The 7,687-nt window shown below is 33.1% G+C and overlaps 1 pseudogene; it reads right to left on the bottom strand.

Moving 5' to 3' along the window:
* Positions 1-6,635: 6,635 nt before the first annotated feature.
* LOC133204587 (uncharacterized) lies at positions 6,636-7,278 on the bottom strand (annotated as a pseudogene).
* Positions 7,279-7,687: the final 409 nt, after the last annotated feature.

Genomic DNA, 7,687 nt, shown 5'->3' on the forward strand with positions numbered 1-7,687 from the left:
TGGTTGTTTCCTTGCCTTATATAGTAAAAAAGACGAAATAAAATGATCAGGTATAATGTATTTGCAAACACTAGAAAAATAGAGGTTAAACGTACGTTAAAACAAAATGCATTCATAAAATTTTTTGTGGAGCTGTAAAATGTTAAGGTGTAAAGAGAAACATTTTCAAAATTAAGTAGATCAATGTAACACAAAAATTATCTTTTCCCACTTGTTGGACAGCTTAGTTAGACAATGAATGATATTCAAATGTAGTCAATGTGTAATAACATAGCACAGGAATGAAAGAAAAATAACTCCCAGTGAAATCTAAAAATATCTTAATTTTTCAATAAAATTACACAAGCAGGTCTGCATGCAAGCTCAGGTTCCCAACATTTTCACTACATGTATTTACTCGATATACAACACTGTCATGCTGCAGTTAATGTTTAACAGAAGGAGCAATCAACACGTACGTATATTGTATATAGTTAGTACATATTGTGTATGTACGATGTTAAAATGCCATTTTAACTACATGGTTAACGCCCGTCTTTTTATTTTTCAAATGTTTTGAATGGACACAAGTTATATTAATAGAAGAGTACAAATTCTCGCGCGCGCGTGTGTGTGTATGTGTTCAATTCTTTCTTTTATTAATAAAACAAAGAAAATAAAGAAAAGCAGATAATCATACAATAAAATATTCAGGAAAAGCACTAGTCTTTGGTCCATAGTGAGTCACTGTAGCACTTGTAAGAGCACTAGTCTATAGTCCATAGTAAGTCACTATAAACTGTAACACATGTAGGAGTTCTAAAGTACTAGCATCTTATTGAACTGTTAGATGTCGATCACACGGAGCATATGCACTACAAATCAGACTGAGGAAATGTCCCGTGGGGAACTGTCTAGTGTGGTACTGGTCCCAGGCCTCCTCTAGTTTCTTCTGGGTAAACTGTTGACGAACTCTTCACATCCCTGAAAAGGTTGTCACACGCTTTGCCTCCTGCAGAAGAAGAGATGCACGTCTGCAGAAAGAGCATTGGCCCTGTTATGCGAACCTGTTAAGTAAATATAAAATATTTTTATTAAAGACGTTTTCAAAATAAACAAATGAAATAGAATAAATAAATAAATAAAAAAAAAATATATATTAATTTTTCAATTGCAATTATTTATTAAATGTCGTTTTTCTTCGACAAAGAATTTTGTATTTATTTCAGGACACAATATTTATATTATTTTATAATAAATCATAAAACGTTATTAATATTATTAAACAGGTAACAACATTGTCTTTGTTTGTAAGGCTCATTATTTAAATTGTATTTTAGAGGAACTTGGATTTAATTCTGCAAGTGGTAATCCAACTTGCATTCAGAGTTCCCTTTCTAAGGAGAAACTTCTTCAAAATCGTATGTCAGTTTAAGATGTTTTTAATATTCCCAGCAATCAAATTGAATTTGAATAACCATACCTATACTCGATTCCTAAACTTCATAAAAATCCTTACTAGGATACAAGCGGGTCCAGCAAATGATCTACCGAGCCACTTTCTTTACTCCTCATCAAATTATTAACAGCAATGAAGGAGAAACTTAGGAGTACTGTACAACAACATATTCAAGAGGCGGTGTTAATCAGATATGGATACTAAAAACTCCAAGGAACTTTAAGAAAATTTAAAATCACAAAATTTTACCTAGTAAACTTCAGAAGCAACATAACGTACGACTTTTCAACACTTTAAAAAACCATTCCCACGGCGAATCGAAGTCTAGGCTTTTTGACGTCATTGACAGCTGCTTTTTCAATAAAAATGTAACTAGTAAATTAACAGACCCTGTCAATGGCCATCTGCAAAATTATTGTGTTAAAAACAGTCTGATTGTACACACAAGTACTCCAAAGTTTATGTTAAAAAGATGATTGAGCTTCTGATTGAAAGTATCTATGTAAATTTTGGCGATCAAAGTTTTCCAACAATCCGTTGGAATTCCCATGGGTTCTAATTTCAATTTCTAAAACGGGGCTAGGCGTCTCCATATGAGTGAAAAATTCTCCAGAGGGACGTTAAACCAAAAAAAAAAAAAACAAACAAACAAACAAAAAAAAAAACACAAACAAACAAAAACAAAAAGGGGCTAGCTACAATGTATTTGCAATATTATACAATTACATGTATTGCTGGTTTTTGAGATCAATACGGTGATTTAGACACCTGAGGAGTACAATATTCACCCAGCCCGAAGGGTGAGGTGAATATTGTACTTCGAAGGTGGCTAAATCATCGTATTGACCAAAAAAAAAACAAAAAAAACAAAAAAACAAAAAAAACAAAAAAAAACAAAAAAAAACAAAAACAAAACAAAACCCAGCAATGATTGTTTTATTATATGATTCATTGATTAAATGACACACACTCATAAAGCAATCCTTGCCATCTTACTTGTTCACATCTACTGAAGTACTAGCCGAACATAATGAGAGAGACGGGGTTAAAAAACAACCAGTTGTATTTATTTTGGAATTTTTAATTCTAGTTTAGGTGCAATGTAGAAAAAATAAATGTCAGGCACATATATAGGATTGATTTTGAAAAAAGGGGGCATTAAAAGGAAAAGAATGACAACCTACCTGAAAACAAATCTTTGACTACCCCCCCCCCCCCAAAAAAAAAAAAAAAATTAGGAAAAGAATTCTCCCAACTCAAAATTGGTGGGATGTAAAGGTCCATAAACGAGGTGAGGGGGGCTTTCATTGAAATTTTTTATCCTTAAAATTTAAATTAAAACTTCACTTTCTCAAAAGGTGGGGAGAGGAGCAGGCCTCCTGCAACCCCCCCACCCCCACTCCTCATCCAAGAATCTATGTGCCTTAATGTTATGTTTATATGAGTGGAAGTCAGGTGCAAGTGAAATAACTATCCAAAACTATTTGCATCAATTTGGAATTTCCCTATCTATTTTGGTCCAATTTAGAATAATTCCTTGTAATGACCTTGAAGGTCATGTGCAGGTCAATATAATGTAGTATTTTTCTAACATTGTTGGATCTCAGCCAATCAGAGAGATGGGAATTATTCAATCATATAATATGATGGATGATACAAGAATATCAACAGTCTCCTTTAAAGTCAATATTTCGCAAATTCTATGGTAATTACAATAACCTTGTTAATAGCAAATACAGTCTATCGTTAAGTCAAATGATGACTGACGTTTTTCATACAAATTGTTAAGACATTATTTTCAAACTGAATTGTCTATGAATTTTTTCTGTTAACCCTATCAAGACAAGGAGCACACTGCGGGTGTGATCAGTCGACAATGGATGCTTACTCCTCCATGGCTCCTGATCCCACTCTGATGTTTTTAGAGGTCCGTGTTTGTTCTGCATCCAATTGTTATTGTTTCAATATACTTTCGAGCTTGATTACTAATCGTCATCAACATATTTTACCTGTATTGGGAAAGGACACTTACCAGCAAACCATAAATAAGAAAGCACCAAAATACATGTATTAGTGTCACAACGTCTTATTAAAGGGAAGAGGGAAATATATTTGGTACTTGGAAATTCAGGTCAACAATGCACAACGATTTCAAGTGACATTATGCTAAATCACTCGGAACTTCGATAACAACTTGTTTCATTCAGGTTTTAGCCATTTTCGCAGGCTCTCCTCAAACCCTGATTTTTGAAGTTTCACCAACACAGGGATAGTTCAATGCATGGCTGTGCTATGTCTAGCTATGGGACCAAAGTCTCAGCCATATATGTAATATGGCTGCATTTTCTACTTGTTCTATAATGAGTAGTATCATACATTGTGTTGGCGACGCTTTCCCTTCTACATTTGTCAAAGCAGAATGTCGATATAATAAGGACAATGCTTTTCCCTTAAGTTTGTTGCCTATACTAAAAAGGCAATGCCTCAAAGATTTTTGAATTTGCTTATGCTAAAGGCAATGCTTTTTCTCTAAGATTTTTGCTAAGGCCATGACATTGTCTTAAAAAATATTTGCACATTGCTTATGCATGCATTTTGATCATTTGACTCTTCAGTGCACTTACATTTAGCAATACTTTTGCTATCGACGTTCATGTGTATGTGCAGGTAAATTAATTTTCTATGACATAGGTACCATGTTGATAACTATTTAACTATTTTCCTCTACCTCCCCAAATTTCAAATTATTTTAATCCAGGACGGGTGATGCTCTCACCGCTGGCAGATCACAATCTTAATTTGTAATTTTTAACACATGCTCTACTGGTGCTGCTGTACAGTCTCATGGCGGCTATTGGCTAACTAGTACGTTCATCGAATTCTTATACATATACATTTACTTACTGCAAAAATCTTGACTAGAAACTAAAAAAAATATTAATAAATAGAAAATTATACAACGCTTCAATTAGTTAATTCAATTTATTTTGCAATAGTTCTAGTTGGCCCTTGTTTCCGAAGAATTATTTCCAATTCAACTTCATTCATCCACCAAACATGTTGGCATACAACCATATTACTTAAAATGGGGAAAACAGTGTGTTTCAAATAATTATCTTAATACATGCATGTAGTGTACTCATTTGTGAACTCAAACTTTATTTTAATAACTTCAATTTAAGGTATAATTTATTCATTTATTATACATTTCAAATTTCAATAACCTTCCGGCAAAGAGTGCATCAACAGGATTCCAAATTTCTAAAATTGAATATTAAAGCTTGAAATTTATTCCTCAGAACCATACGAAATTATTGACTCACTATGATTGGAAAGCTAAATAATGTTTCATTGCATAAACAGTTTTATTGAATGGTCAGCTATCTGTTCAGCTGCATATTTCAGGTAATCATGTTCGCCATGAGTGGTTTTGCGCCAAGGGTTTAGCCCCGTTTTGATAAGGTAACATATGGTAGTTTAATACATGGTGATAACAAAAATAATAGTATTTACTAATCTTCTTAAAGCTTTTTACATGTGAATCCAGTAACTCCATTAAGTCACTGGGACTTCAAATTTGGCTTACTTATTACAAATATTCTATTTATCCTTATAAGTAACACAGTGCATAGACTTTTTGCAATCGGAATTTATTAAAATGACCTAATAACCGAGATTTCATTATAAGCGAGTTTTTTTATAAGCCAGTTTTACTGTAAGCCAAACCAAATGTAATTCAGTTCATTTTTAAAGCATAATTTGAAGAAATCAATTGCGGATATTGGAGAAAAACCAAATGACTTTCTTTTCCCATATACATGTACAACTTAACAGTATACATTTTTGACCGTTTTGTTTCGTGCATATTTTTGTACATCCAATTTTATCAATTGATGCACTTTTCATTTGAAAACTGTGTCATTAATTGTGAATGTTATGAAAGACAGTATAACTGTATACTTGGATTCTTAAGGGGGTAATATTTGCGACTTATATGTAAAAAAGCATTTGCGAGGGGGGTAATTTTTGCAGATTTAAAAGAATTTATTTAATGTGTTGATTTTTGTAAATATGATACCTTTTTAAAACTGTACATAGGCCTCGTGATAAATTTTGCAAATCGTCAATATATATAGTATTATAAGCAGCATTTCATTTACCTGTCATATTTCAAATAAAGAATAAAACCAGCGATATTACATGGTAATCACAAAAAGAATACTCTTTTATATTTGGAAAGATATATCTAACAGCTGTTAACGACAATAATGTCAATATCAGTCCGACGGACACTACCGTATGTCGTTATGTTATTTTCTTCAGTTACTAACTTAAAAATATGAAATAAATATATTAAGTGATTTAATTGTTAGATTAATTCATATAAATGAAATTCACCGTTTTTCGATTTTCCCAGATAACCCTAACTTAGAAGTACACTGCTGCGCAAATAGTATGATATTGCTTAGTACATAATGTTTCAGATTTTCTTGTCACAATCTAAAGACATTTTGCATTATGTTCGCAACCTTTTTTTTCTGCGTTCAGCAAAACTTAGAATCATGATCATATTCTTATGAAGCAATTCTTTCCCAAAAATTTCTACATGAGAAGAAAATTCTTGCTGTTGCTTTTAATTCAACATTTCGATAAATCAACGACTTAAAAAAAAATGTTATTTTTAACTCAAACTTCAACTCGATATATCCCGGTTATTTCGTGACATTGGACTTGGACAACAACAGAAACAAACTTGATCAGATTCACCCTTTAATGGGTTAAAGATGTATGTAAATACAGTCAATAAAAACAAGTCTTTGTATGTTTTGGCGTGCTTGTCATGGCCATTTAATAATAAATTGGATATAACACAATGTATGCGCCGATGGTGATAATATGGCAGCATAGGTAAATGAATATAGATAATAAGCAAGAGAATACCATCTTGATCCAAGGAGCCTGGAAAAAACAGTACCCCCGGAGACAGCGTTCTATGCAAAATTATGCCAAATGGGTCAAGGGACAGAGTCACATGACCCATCCGCCACAAACTAAAATTGGGGTGGCAATTTTGCAGCCCAAAGTAACAAATAAAGCACAAATTGTGCACAAATTAGGTACAAATTGCACCAAATAACTAAATATTTGCACCCCAAGATTGAAATTTTGAATTGAAAACAAATTACATCAAAATGATAATGGTGCAACTCGCACACAATTGGCTCATGACAAGCATTAAGGAAATGTTGACGAAACAAAATTACAAGAAATAAAATGATCCAGAGCATTTTTCAAGTATTGATGAAAATACTGTTCCCCAAGTCTGACAAATGAACTCCATCTTTTCTGAACAACTCCTTGTGTTGAGCCCTAATATCTGGGTAACTGATTGAACCACTGCGACCCTGAAACTTATTTACCACAAATGTAGTACATGCACTATTAATCCTACGTCTACACTTTTGTCCTTCTGTGTTTGCAAGGCAATTTATCCAATTATTTCGAGGCAAAATATGTGACCATATAATACAAGTTTGTTGGAGTAAATGTGCAAGATTTGCCAAAGTTGCCTTGAAAAATTTTTGAAGGCCCCTTAACGTATTGTGAGCCTGGCCAATATTGTTGCCCCCACAATGAATAATAATAATCTTTGGTGCCTTGTTACGAGCTAACAAAAACTCAGTTGTGGGATATAACTGCTCCCAAACCATACCACGTATTCCATGCCACAATATGTTGGAAGATTCTTGCCCAAGGTGCTCTTGATTCGAATTCTTTGCATATATGTGAGCCCAATGAATAATTGACGACCCTATGATCCAAATGGAATCTAAACATAAAATTTTTTAAATTGATGAGCAAGTTAACACCAAAATTTTGAATTGCAATTTTACTTTTGTTTCAATAAACAATATTTGAACAAAATGTAAATTTATAACGACAATGGTCTTATGTAAGATTTGTAAGCTGCCGACTGCCACCTTCCCATCTGCTTAATATGTTCCTCTGAAAACCCTTTTGTATACAAGTGGGTTGCACCCCCAATGCGAAATGAGTGTGTCTTAAATTCAGTTGACTGAATATTCAAGAACTGCAAAGCTTTATTTAACATGGAAGAAAACTGGTATTGGGTTAAGGGTTTGGAGTTTAAATGTGAAAAGTAAGACACCCTTTTTATCTCGGTGCTTAATGCAGCAAAATTCTGCAACGATTGAAACAATAATAATGTATCATTTGATTTTTTCACAT

Source organism: Saccostrea echinata, unplaced genomic scaffold (genome assembly GCF_033153115.1).
Source record: "Saccostrea echinata isolate AGI-Se365-2 ecotype Australia unplaced genomic scaffold, CSIRO_AGI_Sech_v1 ptg000054l, whole genome shotgun sequence".
In the NCBI taxonomy this organism is placed as follows: domain Eukaryota; kingdom Metazoa; phylum Mollusca; class Bivalvia; order Ostreida; family Ostreidae; genus Saccostrea; species Saccostrea echinata.